The sequence below is a fragment of the Panicum virgatum genome, chromosome 6N, assembly GCF_016808335.1.
Source record: "Panicum virgatum strain AP13 chromosome 6N, P.virgatum_v5, whole genome shotgun sequence".
Classification (NCBI taxonomy): Eukaryota; Viridiplantae; Streptophyta; class Magnoliopsida; order Poales; family Poaceae; genus Panicum; species Panicum virgatum.
In genome coordinates, this window is record NC_053150.1 from 6750718 (window position 1) to 6769588 (window position 18871).

The 18871-nt window shown below is 46.1% G+C and overlaps 1 pseudogene; it reads left to right on the plus strand.

The window, feature by feature from the left end:
- Positions 1-920: 920 nt before the first annotated feature.
- On the plus strand, positions 921-18697 carry LOC120677859 (annotated as a pseudogene).
- Positions 18698-18871: the final 174 nt, after the last annotated feature.

Genomic DNA, 18871 nt, shown 5'->3' on the forward strand with positions numbered 1-18871 from the left:
AAACCTACAGCCAGATTAGATTTAGATCTAACTGAAACATAATATGTTTGTACACTTTTTATTTTTCCAACCGGCAACAAATAAATGTGACATATACTACGTGTAGATTCCATTCAACAACCTCCGAGCAAACAAGGGGAGCAATCCACGCCAGATTCCACCTGCATGCATGGCTGCATGCATGATAACCGAAATAGCATGTAATATCTTTTTTACATTTAATTAATTGGTTTGTCTCTTCTAAAATTCAAGGGTCTAGATTTATTGAAGCTCTTACCTCCTATGAGATAATTGGAGTACCGTAGCAAAGCCCAACAAATTAGCACCAGCTACCAGCCACAGCCACAGCCACCAGTTACAAGCACAGAAAAAGGTGGCTCTCTGTAAGCCTAAATTAATAATGGCAATAGCGTCCCAAGACTGTTTAGCACAACTGGACTCTAATCTAAAAAAAAGAAGATAAAAGTGAATTGGGGACACGCAACGCAAAGCAAAGCATCACCCCTTGCTAGCATCACCCCTTGCTTGACCTGTTGGTGTTGGAATGCAAACAGACAGCGAGCAAAGCAAAGCATCACCACTTGCTTGGCCTGTTGGAATGCACAACAGACAGCGAATGAGCCACTGACCCACTGTATAAAGGAAACACTACAAACTCCCCCTCTGGTTTATTTCTCTCAGCCGAAACACTTGGCAGCGAACAAAGTACAAGAAGTTGGTCCAGCTACTCTTGCATCCGTTTCAAGCTGCCGGCGTCTCTCCACGCAGTCGCAAGGTGAGAGAATTCAGTACGTATACACCCTGTGGCAAAAGCAAACTGGATCTTCTTGCACTGTGAATTTAGGTACTTCATCAACAGTTAAGCTGCTGTTTTTTTTAGCTGATCGATCTGACGACGACTTCATGGGCTACACAGGGTTTGCAACCAGCCATGAATGTGGCGACGGGGGCCCTGGGCTCCCTCCTCCCCATGCTCGGCGAGCTCCTCAAGGAGGAGTTCAAGCTGCAGACGGGCGTCATGAAAGACATCGAGTCCATCCAGCGAGAGCTGGGCAGCATGGACGCTGCCCTGCGCAAGGTAGCGGAGGTGCCACGGGACCAGCTCGACGAGCAGGTCAGGCACTGGGCAAACGAAGTCAGAGAGCTCTCCTCGACGGCGATGACATTGTTGACTCCTTCCTAGTGCGCGTCGTCGGCCATCAGCTCACCGAGCATAGCTGGTTCAAGCGGCTCATGGAGAAGATGGCAAACGTGTTCAAGAAGGCCAAGGCTGAAAGCGATCGGGTGCTCTAGACTAAAAAAGGGAGGGGTGAATTAGGCATTATTAAAACCTTAACTTATGGCTCCAACTAGTTTGCACAAAACTTAAACTAGATCAATCTATCTAGATGTGCAACTACGGTTCACCTTAGTGTGAAACCCTCATCCCAAAAGAGTTTTGCAACCTATAGCCAATCCTAGCAAGATACTACACTAAGAAAGTAAATACACACAAGTTGCAATATGAAATGCGGAAGCTTAAATGGAGAGATGAGAGGAAGCGAACTCTCGACACGAGGATTTATCCCGTGGTTCGGATTGCCACAAAGGCGCCCCTACGTCCACGTTGTTGAAGCACTCATGAAGAGTATCGCTTCCCGGCAATCAAGTCTCTTCTGTGAATACAACCACGGTCACTTTGATCCCGATCTTCACTAAGGGAGATTGCCCACGAAGGAGGGGTTTCCGTCCCCCGCACAATGTCGTCGACGCCGCTCCACACCAAGCCGGAGGGTCGTTGACTTGCCGGCGAGCCACCAATTGCTCCAAGGGGCCGGCGCACCGTAATACAAGTGTGGTTCACTCTAGAACCAGCCACAAGGATCTCAACCTTACTTGTTCACTCACTCAAGAGCTAATCTAGCACTCACACTTTACAAAGCTAGTGCTAAAACCTAAGGATATGATCAATGAGCTCTTGTATGGCTTGGAGGTGTTTTTGGGTGTGTGTATGACTTCTAGCAACTTCAGCAATCTTCAAATGGCCGGGGGAGCACATATATATAGGACTCTAAGTCGAACTAGCCGTTTGTAGCCGTTGGCACAATTCTGCGTAGGCATCGGAACTTCCGGTGAAGAGGCGTCGGAACTTCCGGTCACTCACAACAACTGAAGCAGCCGTTGTCTTGCTGACACAGTTGCAGCGACTCCAGAGACCATCGAATGAACCGATGCTATGGGGGTCGGTTCAACCGGTCACAACAGCAACTGGACTAGCCGTTGGACTTCTCTCTTCTGCTGACGTCATTACACCGGTGCTCTGCTCCGATGGACCACCGGTTCAACCGGTGCTGAAGACTTGGCTCCTGCGTGCTTGACATCGTCTCTGGAACATAGTACATCCAATGCAACGACGCCTAGCTTGACGCTGTCGGTTCAACCGGTGACTTGGCTATCTTGACTTGGTCTTCGCTTGATCTCTATTTGGTGCTCAGATTTGCACCGATGCCAGGGCGTCGGAACTTCCAACAACCATCGGATGCTCCGATGCTGCATGCATCGGTTCTTCCAGTGCTCCTGTTTTCTGCAGAACTCATCCAATTCAACGTTTCTTTGAGTTCTTTCTTCATGTATTGCTTTGCATGGCCTTTTTACTTTATCCCTGGGATCTAGAAATGTTCACTTAATAAAACTATTAGTCACATTGATTGTGTTATCATATAATCACCAAAATCACTCGAAATAGCATAAATGGTGCCACGTTCGTTACAAAGGCTCGCCGTCAGATCGCCACTGCAATTCGGGACATCAAGGCCCGAGTCCAGGAAGTGGCTAACCGGCGTGATCGGTACAGGGTCGCCGACAGTGTTGGCACAACTTCACCTGTGCCGACACCTACGGCGGTTGACCCTCGCCTATTGGCTCTGTACAAAGATAAGAAGGAGATTGTTGGTATCCAAGGCCCAATGGACGACATCATCAAGAGGCTCACTGATGGTGACGACGATGATGCGTCAAAATGCCAACTCAAGATTCTCTCCATTTTTGGGCCTGGAGGCTTGGGTAAAACAACTCTTGCGAAAGCAGTGTATGATAGACTCCAATGGCAATTTGTTCGCAGGTCCTTTGTTTCGGTGGGTCGTAATCCTGATGTGAAGAAAGTTCTCAAGGAAATTCTCCTTCAACTTGACAAGGAAAAATATATGAATTCCAATATGGTGACATTTGACGAAAAGCAGCTCATTGACGAAGTGCGTGGACTACTCGAGGACGTGAGGTACGTAAGAGATTTACAACTCTCTATTAGTAAGCTACCTCCCATTGAAGTTTTCACCAATGAGCCTCATCAAATTTGGTAAAGAGCCCATAAAAAAAATTGGTAAAGAGCCTCATGGAAATTGCCTGTATACTTCATTTGCATGGTGGCATCCAACTTACAACATGCATGTATGTTTACATGGAGTTTGTTTTTTGTGTACTAGTGCAATGGTAGTCTAAGTGGGTAATTTATAAGCACATACAGATTATGTATTAACAGTGGTCTAAGTCGGTAATTTATAATAAGCACATACTTTATAGTCATTTAACTTTTATTGCTCACGCATGCTTGTTCCATGATATACATGGTAGCACACAATATGTACGTTTGCTTGTATTGGTTATTTTAAATATTGACAGTAGTAGAAAAGGTAATATAATTTAGAAGCATATAGATGTATAATTTATGGTTATATTTTCATAATAGCGTATGTTGGTAATTGGATGTAAACTTGAGAGGCCATTTAATTTATTTTAAATAATATCTTAGGTTAGTAATTTAGATGCAAAATAAAGAGTTACTTTAGAATTTTAGCTTATCTATCATAGACAAATGCAAATTTTAGGGATCACTTTATATTATTTTTCAAAAGAGTAAAATGCATCGTGGGCACTTGAACTTGCAGCGCTGTGTCAAATAGATCCATGAATTTAGAAACCAGACATCTAGCCTCCCGAACTTGCGGACCCGTTCACCCCAGGTCCAGCCCGGTTTTGCATGGCTTGCATGGTACTGTGCGGCCGGGATTTGCTACAATGACCCCGGATTGCTATAGTAATCGCGGTTTTGTTTTTCCCTTTTCTAATTTATTTCGGCTGAATCTTCGAAAAATCATAACTCTTCGATACGACATCGGATGAAGATAGTTTTTATATGAAAATTGTAGCCCTCGATGAGATCTACAACTTTCTAGTTTTGAATTTTTCATTTGATGATGTTAAAGTGCTCAAAAAAATTATATAAAATTACAGCACCATAATAATCGCGTACTTTTGCTTGTCGCACTAGAAAATTAATATATTTTTTTTATTTGTTGTCAAATGAAGACACTTGTATACTAAAATTTTAGCACTCTAAAAGATCTAGATTCTTATAGTTTTAAGTTTTTATATTTGAAGTTGTTAAGATGTCGATAAAACAGTATAAAGCAGTATATTAAGTACGCGAAAGATGTTGAGGCTTTATACTGTTTTATCAATATCTTAACAACTTCAAATGTAAAAACTCAAAACTACAAGAATCTAGATCGTTAAAAGTGTTAAAATTTTGGTATACAAAGTGTCTTCATTTGACAACAAACAAAAAATATATTAATTTTCTAATACGATAAGCAAAAGTACGCGATTATTATGGTGCTGTAATTTTATATAATTTTTTGAGCACCTTAACATCATCAAATGAAAAAAATTCAAAACTAGAAACTTGTAAATCTCGTCGAGGGCTACAATTTTCATATAAAAATCATCTTCATCCGATGTCGTATCGAAGAGTTATGATTTTTCAAAGATTCAGCCGAAATAAATTAGAAAAGAAAAAAACAAAACCGCGGTTACTGTAGCAAATATGGGGTCACTGTAGCAAATCACAGCTGCACAGTGCCATGCAAAACTGGACTGGGGTGAACGGGTTCGCAAGTTCGAGGGGCTAGATGTCTGGTTTCTAAGTTCATGGACCTATTTGACACAGCGCTACAAGTTCAGGTGCCCACGGTGCATTTTACTATTTTCAAAATGTCAATGTGGGAAATTTAGAATCAACACAGATCCTATTAAGTGATCATTAGAGTCTACCAAATTAATTGCATGATGTTTATGTTTCTTTGGGAAATTTTAAAATTAATTCCATATTTTCTAACACGTCCCATAAGGATTAATGTACAGGCTAAAAAAGAACCATAATAGTAATAGTAAGACAGATGGTGAGTGGTGCATGACTAAGAGCATCTTCAAAAGACTAGGTACATCCCTAGCTAAAAATAGAGCTTTTTTTTAGACCAAAGACCTGGTCATGGTCCTGCTTATATTGAAAGCGAGAGTTCAGGCTAGTGAAACCAGCACAGTAGCGTCAACAAAAGGCTCAGAAGCCAAGCACCTGAGCGAACACTACAGACAAACAGGGAAAGCAATGCTGACGCAGCAGCAGCGGGAGACAACTACATCAACTAAGAAAGGATCAGAAGACTTCTCCCATATCCACTGTCAGCAAATCAGCCGAAGCCCTTCCTTCAGTCTTCCGAGTGTCTTCTCCCGCTCTATCAGGTCCTTCGTCGCCTTCAGCTTGATCCAGTGCTGCAGAAAGCCGATTATTTTGTGAGGTAGCACATTAGGAGAAGAGATCAGTTTATTAGAAAACACCCAATCATTCCTAGTTTTCCACAACACCCAAGTAACCCCGGCCAACAAGAAAATAAGAGCTCTGCGTTGTGCCCCCCTCCCCCTAGGTGGCTGAGGCATCTCTGAGAAAAACTCCACCAATGATGTAGGGCTGGATGTCCACCCTAGCACATCTCTGACCCAACTCCAGGTGAACTGAGAAGTGGGGCATCTGAAGAACAAGTGATCCAGGTCCTCAATTACTCTGCAAAGTTTGCATTCCTATGGGCCATCCCATTTCCTGTTCTTCAGCTGCACTGCCGTCTGGAGCCTATCATGATAAAGCATCCACAGCAAAATTTGAATCTTCAGTGGTAATTTAGTGTTCCGGATATCAATCAGCCGTTGATCTCGGCAGCCAGGGTCGGTCATAAACCTGTAGAGGGATCTGACCGTGTACGATCCTTTGGATTCAAGCGACCAGCTCACCCTATCCTGCTGGTCTGATAGTTCCTGGCGCCCAAGAGATGCTTGCAGCTGCAGCCAATCACTAGCTTCTGCTTCACCAAGGTTCCTTCTGAAACAAGGGCACCACCCTCTCTCCGCCACCTCCCAAACCAAAGACTGTTGGTCAGAGCAGATGTTAAATAATCTCGGATAGAGGGGTTTCAGGCTGCAGTCGCCCAACCAAACATCCAGCCAAAATCTAGTGGTTCTGCCATTCCCAACTAGTTGTGTCCTCCCAAACTGGTACCAATCTTTAGCTTTATGTAGCCCCTTCTAGAACTGCGAGTTATTCTTGTGGCGTTTCTGAAAGAAACCGTTATCACCCAAATACTTCTTCCACAGCAGATTGATGCATGGGCTATCCTCTCCACACTCAATCCTGAAGATCCATCTAGAAAGAAGTGCAATGTTCATAGCTCTGGTATCTATGAATCCGAGCCCCCCGAATTCCTTCGGCTTATCCAACGCATCCCACTTGATCATATGGTACTTTTTCTTTTTGCCAACTCCCTGCCAAAAAAATCTGGCACGCGCTGTGTCTAAACATTGTTGTGTACCCTCGTGGAGCCAGTACATGCCCATTAAGTACTTAGGAATACTCGTGAGACAGGAGTTTAAAAGAACAGCTTCCCCCCATAAGATAACTGACCACATTTCCAAGTCTCAATTCTCTTTTCCACTTTATTCGCAGGCCCACTCAGACTATCCTTAGACAGTCTATCTTTATCAATAGGGACTCCTAGGTACTTCATAGGAAATTTACCTATTTTGCGGTTAAAAACTTGGGCAACCGATGTTGCATGATGAGTGTCCCCCCCCCCCCCCCCCCCCCCCAATCACAAACACCTCACTTTTGTTATAGTTTATTCGTAGTCCAGACATCTCTTCGAAGCAAAAGAGAATGAACTTTAGATTGGTAATGTCTTGAGCAGTGTCTTCAATAAAGAGGATCATATCGTCCGCGTATTGTAAATGGGTCAAACCTCCCTCAACCAGATCCGGCACTACACCCGAAATCACTCATTTATTCTTAGCCTTGATCAGGATTCCTGAGAGGGCGTCAGCAACTAGATTGAACAGCAAAGGAGAGAGGGGATCACCCTGACGTACCCCCTTATATCTTCTGAAAAACTCAACCAGCTCACCATTCAAGTTGATGGCTACTCTACCCCCCGACAAAGCAAGCATCACCCAAGCAATCCATTTGTCTGGGAAGCCTGTTTTGGACAACGCTTCTCGCAAAAAGCTCCAACTAACTTTGTCATAAGCTTTTTCAAAGTCTAATTTTAACACCACGCCTCGTCTATTTCAGACCTTCAAGTGGTGTAACACCTTGTGAACCATGACCGCCCCATCTAAGATGTTTCTACCAGGGATGAAGGCAGTTTGGCTTTCACTGATCACCTTACTAGCCACCCTAGTCAGCCGGATCGTGAGCACCTTTGTGATAATCTTGTAGATGACATTCAATAGGCAGATTGGGCGAAACTGCTTGATATTTTAGCGCCCTAGAGTTTAGGAATCAGCGTGATAATTCCGTAGTTGAGCCTAGATAAGTCAAGTTCCCCCCGATGCAGAGTATTGAGCATGTCCATAAGGATCTCTTTAGATTGATCCCAAAATTCTTTGAAGAACAAGGTGGGAAAGCCATCCGGGCCAGGAGCGGAGTTGCTTTTCATCTCCTTCAGAGGAAACTCCAGCTCCTCCATGCTAAAGGGTCTGATTAAAGAAGCCTTGTCCACCTCCGATAACTTGGAATCAGCCCAAAAATCATTGGAAAGTTGAATTTCTGATTCAGGTTCACTACCAAACAGATTTTTGTAGAAGTTTGTGATATGTCATTTCAGCTCTTCAGTTTCAGATATGATATGCTCTCCACTCTTCTAGAGACTTGATTGTACATTTCCTCTTGCGTCCATTCGCCACCCCATGGAAATAGCCGGTGTTAGCATCACCCTCTAAGAGCCATTTTCACCTCCTCGTCTCTGCCAAAAAAATCTCCTCTTCTTTGTAGATTTCTAACAGAAGCTCTTCATAGGAGTATCTCATGGCCCATTCTTGAGCTGACAGGTCTCGTTTTTCCGCTTCCTCATCCCAAAAGTTGATATTCAGCAAAAGGTTCTGTTAATGCTTTCGCTGTTCACTACCCACATTAGCACCCCAACCTTTCAGCACTTTCCTCAGACAACCAGAAACCTTGTGCCAATAATCTAAAATATAACTGTCAGTTCTGTGCGGCCATTTATTCACCACCCAATCGTGGAAACCGTCATGTGTCAACCAAGAGGGTTCAAATCTGAAGATTCTTAAACGCCAATTAACATTATCTCTAGAGTCCACTAACAGCGGATTGTGGTCCGATCCAATTCTAGTAAGAACTTGAACTATGGAAAGAGGAAAAAACGCCTCCCAATTACTAGTCACCAGAATTCGGTCCAGGACCACTTTGATGGGGATTGATTGGTTGTTGGACCACGTATAACCCCCCCTCCCCGATTCTGTGCAGTTCCCTCTAACAGATATCTACCCAGTGGATTTCTCCTCAGCCCCTCGGACTAAGTTGAAATCCTCCCTGATAAGAAGCGACTCATGGGCCTCCTCCACCACTAAATACATTTTACCTAGGAAGTCAGACTTTTTGTTATCCATGACAGGACCGTACACATTCACCAACTCCCAACAGGAACCAATATCTTTCTGTCGAATGAGCACACTTTGAGAGAAAGATCTATTTACTTCCCTAATCACCTCCAAATTGTCCTCCTTGACCCCAAGAAGAAGCCCCCCTGAGTGGCCAGATGTCGGGATCCAGGACCAATTGAATTGGAGGCCTCTGTAAAGATTCGCAAGCTCCCTGTCAGTAAAATTCTTTTTCAAGGTTTCTTGCAAGCAAACCCCCTCCACTTGATATTTATGGACCATCTCCACAAGCTGGGACCTTCTCCCCTTCTACCCCAAACCTCTAATATTCACACAAGGAGCCTCATTTCCTAATACTGGGATCAGTTTTGCCCATTCCTTCAGTTTTCTGGTTGCCCAGAGGGTCAACTTCTGAAGTTAGGATAAGCTCCTCAACAAGCACACTCTCTACCAATTTAATGTGTTCCTCATTGAGAGGGAATTCCTCCTCCTCTACCTCCTCCTCTATAATCTAGATTGAGTTTTCTTGATCAGCCAGATTGCTGGCAGCAGCTGCCAAGGCCGCTTGTGCTACTTCTCTGGCTTTCAGCAACTGTATTCTTTTGTCAATGGTATTAGGAAGCTCACTCAAACAGATACCACTATCAAGGGCCATAGTGTCCAAAGAGGAATTGTCAATAGAATTGAAAAGTGACAAAGGATGAAATGTTACCTTCACTGTAGGCAGCAGCCACTCTCTTCTCAGCTCTGATGTGTGTAGGCATCCTAGTCCCCTTGGATCTCGAGCTCGCCCTCATAGCCATGATAGGAGCAGGTTTAGGAGGTTTTGGCTGATCACTGACAGGGATAGGGGCAGACAGGTCCTGAGACAGTATCTCCCCACCTCCAAGATCAGACTGCTGGCTAGGGATCATGTCCAGCTGAGGGGGCACCTCTAATTGCTCCATCTCCACCTCCATGTCGAACTGCCCTGCGTGTTGAGACTGGTTTTGGGAGGCTGGGTCCAATTCAGGTGTAGGAGAAACAGGGGGCACCTTTGAAGGTGATCCATCTGAGCTGTAGAGATGATGGTGTTGTTGGGAAGCATACTCTCCACCCGTGCGCCCTCCCTGTCTTGATCCAAGACTGCCCGTTTGTGTTGCTTCTGTGGATCAGCACCCCTACTGGTCTGAGATGATTGGGAGTGTTGGACTCTAGAGTCGCCAGCAGGTTTATTCTATGAGCTAGTAGCATACTCCTCAAGCAAAGGGGTGTACCTATTAGACTTCTCCTCCTCATCTTCATCATCTGGATCTTCACCTTCATCTAGGGTCTCATGGGGGTCCCTCTCCTCCCCCTGTCTGAGTTTCTTCTCCACCTTCCAGGTGATTTTGTAGCCAGCACCATTGAAGAAAACACTGCTTGAACAATTGATTGCAGCAGGATCTTTGCACCAGACCTTCACCCTTATAGGGCTATCACCTGAGAGGCTTTTGGCATCCACCACCTCCGGGTCACCAATTAGATAAGCCACCTCCTCCACTGTCCTTTCCTGTCTAGCCCATTTAGGGTACTCGTAGACCAAAACCCAAGTTTGCAGCAGAGTTGAGAAGGAGCCAGAAGCAAAAGAGGATCTCTCTACAGAGACTTTCAGGTCCGAGCTTTACATTGGAACTCCGTGAATTTAATCAACAAATCCAACTCAGCTTTGAAAGGAGCAAGGAATTCATAACGACCATTGGCAACTTTCTTCACTTTCCAATCCTAGGTTGAGCTGATTAAGTAGTGCAGTTCAGTTGTTACTTTTTCTAAAGAACCAACACCTTCCCTGATAATCATGACCCCTACCAGTGATTTTTGGGCTTCCTCTTCCTCCGCCATCGGCACCTTCACACTATAGAACATCTGGTCAGGGTGACCAAATCCGCATAACTTCAGACCTTTGTTCACTTTCATCTGAGGGCAATTAGCAGACATATGCCCCGAGTCTTTGCAATTGTAGCAAATCGGTCGGTTCTTGTAGTCGGAGCACAGATGTCCAATTTGATTACACCTGTAGCACAGAGGCTGGTTTAGCTTCTCAGCATCACGATCATCCCTGTGCTGGGGGGTAGCCTGAATCTGACGCCTGTAGGAGCGGTCTGGATCTCGCACAAGCTTGTGACATAGGTCTTCTTCTCCTAGGATTCGCGGATCCCCTCTTTCATCAAAGCGCCTCTTGCCCGCCCTGTTGAAATCATCCAATCCATGAAATCCGACTGACTGACCCCCCGCCGACAGCCCACCCTGACGTGATGCATCAGATCGGGGGACCTCACCGCCGCGGTCAGCGCCACTCTTGCGGTCACCATCATCTCGGTTGTAGTTCTGCCTGGGGAAGCCACCACGTCCCTCTTGCGACCACTGATCCTCCTATCTCCCCCTCTGCGACCCGAGAGGATTGCATCCTTGCTGGAACCTCCTGTCCATTGCAACCTCCGCAAAAGATCTTGAGTCGATCTTCCGAGCAGCTACCCACTGGATTCTCCTTGATGAGGCCCCGAATCGTCTGATTTCCCCTTTTCTGGCTGGGAATCGCTCAGCATCTGGGGCAAGAGCCCTATCTTTCTGGATCCAGAACCATCCCTGGGAGGAAGACAGGTGGAAAGAATGCTTAAAGAGATCCTCGACACATAAGCCAAAGGGTAAATCCTCCGTAATGGGCCTGCCAGATCCAACCAGCCCACCACACCCCTGATGGGCCTTCATCGTCAACCTCTGGACAGTGGAGCATGTCCCATCTGCCTCCTCTGCAGCAACTGATGGAGGATCCTTGGAGTCAACACTGTCAAGCAAGGCATCTAGATTACTAGCTAAACGGTCTAGATCCAACAGCACAAGATCAATCTCCACCAAAGTCGGTTGTTGAATCGCATCCTCCGCTCTCAGGGGTGAAAACAGGGCTTGCTTGATTTCCAGAGCCTACCGCTTCTTCTCTTGCGCCCGATCCCACTCTGTGATTCTCTTCCCATTCGGATGGAAGAGCCTTGGGATTGCTGCTCTGCTCCAACCTTCGAAGGTTTAATCTGGGGGCGAGGTTGCGCAAGGCTCCCTCCAAGCGATGGAAAATCCTCCGCGGATGGAGCGGCAATCATCAAGCGTCTCTGGGCGGGAGGAAAGGGCGGCGAATCCCACACCACATCGGGCTCGCTGACACCATGTGCCATCGAAGACTTCCAGGAATTGGGAGAGTTCTTCACCCGCCAATCATCCCGCCGATGGGCAGAGTACCACGCCTCACCCCCTGCATCGCAACCCATCTGTAGGGGAGAGGAACGACACCAGGACCGGGAATGGGCTCTCCTACTTTTGGAGGCGCGAGGAAGCATGCCGGCGGTGATCGCCGGACTTTGTCTCTCTAACTTTCTCTCTCTAACTTTCTCTCTCTTGATGAAGAGGATCACGATCAAGGGCACACCCTCTTGACATTAACTAGCCACATCAGAGAGGGCAATAATTCAATCCAAAAAAATAGAGCTTTGGAGGGCTGCTATTCCTAAATTAGATGGTAAACCAGCAGAGTAGCCAAAACTGGACTCTACCTGTTCAAAAAGGGCCCATGTCATCTCGTTCTACCCTCCTCCCGGCGCTTGCCGTCGCCTCGCTCATCATCCTCCTTGCTGCCGCACACCGACCTCGTCCTCCCTCGACGTCTACCACTCCAGCGTTACCGTCATCGACCCGCCATCGGCGCCCCCTTGGGGCTCCGCCCAGACCACGCTGATCTAGCAAACATGTATCCCATGGGTTGTGTTCAATCGTTTGGGCCATAGACGCAAGCATTTTCCCATGGTCAAATATTGCACATATATTCAACAAAAACCTACTTGAACTCAAATTCCAAAGTGAATTTGATACTTAAACATATGTCAATATCGAAGTGAAATTAATAAGAACTGGGGTTAAAACTATTGAAACAGATGCATGTGGATCTTTCTTTTCCTCGTTTTAGATTATGGATCTAAGTGATTGATATACATGTTTCTCATGTTACAAATAATGTAGATCCCAATGCTAATTCATGTCTCTTTTGTTGTCATGTGGATAGGTACCTGATCGTCATTGATGATGTATCGGATATAACAACATGGGAAATAATAAGATGTGCTTTGGTGGATAGTAATCATGGAAGTAAAATAATCACAACTACCCGTATTTTCGAGGTTGCTACAAAGGCCAGTGATATCCACAATCTAGAACCACTTTCTCCTGATAGCTCAAAAGAATTATTATACAGAAGATTATTTGGTGGAAATGGAAAATACCCTGATGATAAATTACTCGAGGTATCTGAAAAACTTCTACATAAATGTGGTGGTGTGCCCTTAGCTATTATTACAATAGCTAGTTTATTGGCAAGTAAACCAAAACATGATTGGCCTAAGGTATACAACTCTATTGGTTTTGGCTATGGGGAAAATGAGGATGTTCGTAACACAAGAAAGATACTGATGTTTAGCTATTATGATCTTCCTTCTTATCTGAAGACTTGTTTACTGCATCTATGCACATTTCCAGAAGATCATTTAATCAAGAAAAGAAACCTAATATGGAAATGGGTAGCAGAAGGTTTTGTTAGGGAGGAATCAGAAACAGGGTTATATGAGCTTGGAGAAAGATACTTCAATGAGCTCGTAAATAGAAGCATGATCCAGCCAGTACAGAAACGAAATCTTTCCAAGATATATGGTTGTCGTGTTCATGACATGGTTCTAGATATGATCTGTTCAATATCAAAGGAAGAAAACTTTATTATTAATATATTGGATAGTCATGAGGAACATACCTCTTCACAAAGCAAGGCTCGTAGGTTAGCCATCCAGAAAAGAGATGTACAGCAGCATGACCCTCTAGACAACATGCATATGCCACACGTGAGATCATTTAATGCCATCTTGTGCCGTTTTAGTATGATGCCATCACTTTCAAACTTCAAAGTTTTACGTGTCTAGCTATGGAAAATTGTGCTTTTATGGGATATGGTTCCTGGGATCTTAAGAATCTTGGAATGTTACTTCAATTGAGGTTTCTGGGACTACGGGGCACATCAGTACGGGAGCTTCCAAAAGAAATAGGGGATGTGTTTAGTTCCAAAATTTCTCTCTCCAAACTTCACTATTCACCTATCACATCAAATCTTTTGCCTCATGTATGGAGCATTAAATATAGGTAAATAAAAAAACTAATTGCATAGTTTTGATGTACACGACGAGACGAATCTTTTGAGCCTAGTTAGGTTATGGTAGGACAATAATTACCACAAACAAACGAAAATTGCTACAGTGTGCTACAGTGTCCGATGTGACCCTTCTTACCACCATTTTACGAATCTAAACACAGCCAGGGAATCTAATGCTTTTACAGACATTGGACTTGAAAGATACTGGTATAGAAGAACTGCCACAAAGTGTTGGTCTACTAAGACAACTCAAGTGCTTGTACATTGAATGTGAAGTTTCAGATTGGATAGGGAACCTGACATCCCTGCAAGAGCTACAGTTCAGAAATTACAACATGTCACCAAACTTTATGAAAGAGCTAGGGAAGATGATACAGCTGAGGGTCCTCAGGATTGTGTTGATGTCCTGGTTAGATGGGACTTGTCAGAGAGTTCTAGTGGAATCTTTAGGAAAACTGCACATTCAGTTCCTCGAATTTAATTATTATTGTGAAGAATCAACGGGTGATGAATCGTTTGATGAGGCAGCTTGGGAAGGCTTTGTGCCCCCTCGAGAACTCGTAGAGTTGATCGTCCTAAGTATAAAATTTCCTAGAATGCCAACATGGATTAATTCCTCCCTTCTTCCAAACCTTCGCCTCCTAGACTTGGGTGTCGAGACTCTTGATGCGCAGCACCTAGAGATCCTTGGAATGTTCCCAGACCTCCTTACTCTCAAATTGTGGTCACCACAAAAATTATCCTTTGAAGTCATGGGGAATAATGGTACATTTCCCGGATTGAGGTACTTTGCCCAAGAAAATGTAATCCGCAGCTTTCTCCAGGGAGCTATGCCGAACCTTCAATCTATTCTGGTGGCGGTCAAGGTGCCCTACAACAACTTTGACTTTGGTAGCTTGAGAAACCTCACTTGTCTCGAGGAAGTCACGGTTAAAATGTACTATGGCTGGAGAGCTCATAGTAGACTGGAGGAAGCAAAGGCAGCAGTGAGGCATGCAATAGACAACCACCCCAGCAGCCCCACTCTTCATCTTCGCCCTATTAGGTCTGTTCGGGCAAGGATTTCGGCTGATTGTAGGAGTACTCTTCTTCTAATTCCATCCCATTACTAACTTAATTCCTAATCTCTTTCTTTCGTTTCCATTTAGGATCGTATGAATGAAAAAGAAATTAAAGCCAGTAAACCTCAGCCGTACCCCCTCCCCCCCCCCCCTCTATTAGCGTAGCTCTCGTGTAAACTTGTGTTTCTCAGTTTCTGTTAGTTAGAAAGTTTGTTTCTTGCAGGTGCCAAGCCGTACCCCCCCTCTATTAGCTGTCGCAGAGCTCAGCCTCCGGCTTCACCGGCCTGAGTGCGTCTTGTAACTGCGCCACGATGTCTTCGTGGCGAGTGGAGTCCGCGTCGCGCGGCATGACCCGGCGTGTGGGATGGCACACGCATTCCTCGGATCATGACGCGCGCCTGCAGGTGGAGAACGTGCCCTTGTTTCCTTTAGTTTGTTTTAGCTTCTATAAATAAAAGCTTATCAGAAAACGTCGCAGTTATGCGGCACAAAAACCTTTGTGTCTTTGTTCAATCCACAAGCTTGTGTTCTTGAGAGTTCATGAGAGCTGAGTGCTCTTGGCCGGAGCAATTCCGGCTGACATTTGGCCTCAGAGCTACCGATCCCAGCCTGTGATGTCTTTGCGGACAGAGCTGCCACGAGGCGGTCATTCGCACACCCCCGCCGCGTCGCCGGCGCTCCTCCCTCTCGCCTGCGCCACGCCGTGGTCGGCGTCCACCCGAGGTCATCATCAGGCGGACCGTGAAGGAAACCAGCAACGCCACGGTCCAGTACCCCGTCCTGACCCGCACCAATTATCAGGAGTGGGTTATGCTGATGCAGGTCAACATGGAGGCCCAAGGGATTTGGTACGCCATCGAGCCGGAGGAGGGCGACATCATCAAGTACCGCGATGACCGACTCGCCATGGCGGCGATCCTGCACTCCGTCCCGACGGAGATGCTGGCCACGCTCCGCAGCAAGCGCACAGCCCAGGCCGCATGGGAAGCTGTCAAGATGATCCGCGTCGGCGTGCAATGCGTCCGGGAGTCCAACGCGCAGCAGCTCCGGCGGGAGTTCGCCACGCTGGTGTGGAAGGACGATGAGACGGCGCAAGACTTCGCCGTGCGCATCACCGGACCAGGGTTCACCTTACCGGTGGGAACCGGTCCGGTTTGACTGGTTACCGGTCAAACCGGTCCGGTCCGGTTCCGGTTTGGACCGGTACCAAACCGGCCCAAATTCAAAATTTAAATTTAAATTCAAAAAAATGAAAAATTTCTAAAAAAATTCTAAAAATACTTCAAGGTGCGACGAATCTAATGGTGTCAAATTTTCTCAACAATTCGTTCATTTAGTATAGTTTGCGGGGATTTGAAGTTAAATAAAAAAAACGTGCATACAAAAGTATACAAATACAATGTAAAAGTAGTACAAAAGAGGGTTGGAGGGTTCAATTAGACTAAAATATGTTATACAAACATTTATTTAGTATACTTTGCGGGCATTTGAATTTAAACCAAAAAAGAAAAAAAAAATTGAATTTGACAGGTTACCAGTCAAACCGACCGGTTACCGGTCAAACCGGCCGGTATACCGGTACGAACCGGTTGAACTGCGCCATTTGAATTCAAATTTGAATTTAACCGGTTTCTACCGGTAACCGGTCAAACCGGTCCGGTAAACCGGAACCGTAGGCCAGCGGTTACCGCTAACCGGTCGGATATTTTAACCCTGCACCGGACTCGCCAACAATTTGTGCATCCTCGGCGATGACATCCCTGACGTTGAGGTAGTCCGCAAGATGCTCCAAGTCACCCCTGAAAAACTGCCCCAGGTGGCGATCTCCATCGATACCCTGATGGACTTGGAGGCCCTCCCGATCGAAGACCTCATCGGGCGTCTGTGCGTGGTTGAGCAACGTCGCAAGCCGCCTGTTGACGCGAGATGATCACACACCAAGCCCAGGAGCCCCGTACGCCAAGCCCGGACTGCACTTGATTTGAACCAAGGCGTGCCAGTCAATTTGACATGTAAATTGATAAGAAAACAGCAAACCGACAAATTCAAGAGTGTATCGGCTGGATTTCCGAATCACTCTTACGCGGGGTATCGGCAAGGTCCTGCCGATACAGAAGACGATAAAAGATCGGGTATGATGAGCGTGTAATAAAAGCGATCTATAAGGGATCGGCAATGAGCTGCCGATGCCGATGAGTAACTAGACGGCTAGGTCTAAAGCCAACACGTACCGGGTAATAATGTACAAACCCACGAATATATGGATCTGGACAAAACTAAGCTTATGATTCGATCCAATCGGCTTTACAGGGTTTATCGTGATAAACAAGGAGCTTACAGCCGATTAAATAGATCACTAAGCCGGATAGTTTGTGAATTAATCTAAACAAGAAAACAGCAATGCGCCCGAGATCAAAGCTTAGATGAATTTGATAAATTTTGAATAGATCTGAACGAAGCCACAGCGATGCGCCCGGAAGCTAAAGCTCAGATTTACTCGATAAATGAAAACTTACCAGCAAACCAAGTCGCACGAATGTGAAGCGTCCTTGATCAGCTCGAAAGAACTCGCAGAAACAAAAAGATGGCGAAGCCGCCGACGAGAAAGTAAATTGCAAGTAGAGTAAAGTTTGTTTGTTTGGATGTGTATCAATTTTTACAATAGTCCCGGGGCTCATATTTATACCCCACGCTAACACAATCCTAGCCGATTACAGCAAAGCATGATTCTATCCTTGGGAATAAAAACGACTTCTAAAAATAAGATAACTCTTGCCAAACCGAAGCCAAAATATCTGGTCAATTTTCTCCCTTCGGTCAACAAGATTCATCTCCCCAGTCTTGGGCTATAAATCACCCCATCGGCACTGTAGTCTCTTCATCGGCCAGAGCTCCCTTTGCCTTCTTCTTCCTCAAGCCCCAAAAACCCTAGCCTCCTTTCTTCCATCTGATCAAATGGCCAGCAACAAGCGCGTCGGTGAGGGATCTTCCGGTGCTCCTCCGCCGCTCCGTCCCCGCCTAGGGTAAGGCACTTATCCTCTCGCCAATGCTGCATCTTAGATTTCCATCTGACCTCATCCCTGCAGAGACGCCGCCATCGAGTTCCCCCGCCAACTTCCAAACCCTAGACGAGGGTACCTAGGGTTATATCCGCGACCTCCTCCGCCAACTCGCCGAAGCCCACCGCGACCTCGACCGGGTGCAGACGGACCAAGTCGTCGTCCGCGGCCAGCTCACCAACGCCGACACCAAGGTCGCAAGTAAGTCCTCTGGCCATGTCTTCTTTGGTGATTCTCTCCAAATCCTTTTGCCCTAAACTCTTCTTTTCCCAGACTTGGAGTCGCAGGTCCAGACCCTTCTGGAAGCTTCCCGAGTCACCATAGACTCGGTGAACGCGAGGGGGAGCACCGTTGCCGCACGCCTCCAGAACGTCCCGTCTCGCGTCATGGAGGTCGCCGAGCACGGGGTCCAATATGCGGGCACCTCCAGGGCCATCGTCGTCGTGTCCACCATGTCCGGGGCGGACTACCGGCAGTGGGAGACAGTCTTCCCCGAGTGGGGAGAGGCGTGGAACGCCTTCGACGAGCTGGTCGATGATCTCAGCCTTCCCGCCGACGCCATCGTCGCCGACGTGAGTTTGGAGGGGGTCGTCAGCAACCTCTTCAGGGCAGAGTCAGATTAGGTTGTAGCATGTAACAGCCTATCTGGCTCTTTTGTAAATATAATTAATGAACTGGCTTCCCCTCACTTGTTTCTGTTCTTGTGCTAATTTCTGCCTTGCAACTATCGCACCGAACAAATCAACACATCATGACCCAAAATTGAATCAGAAAATCAAATCAAATCCGAATCATAT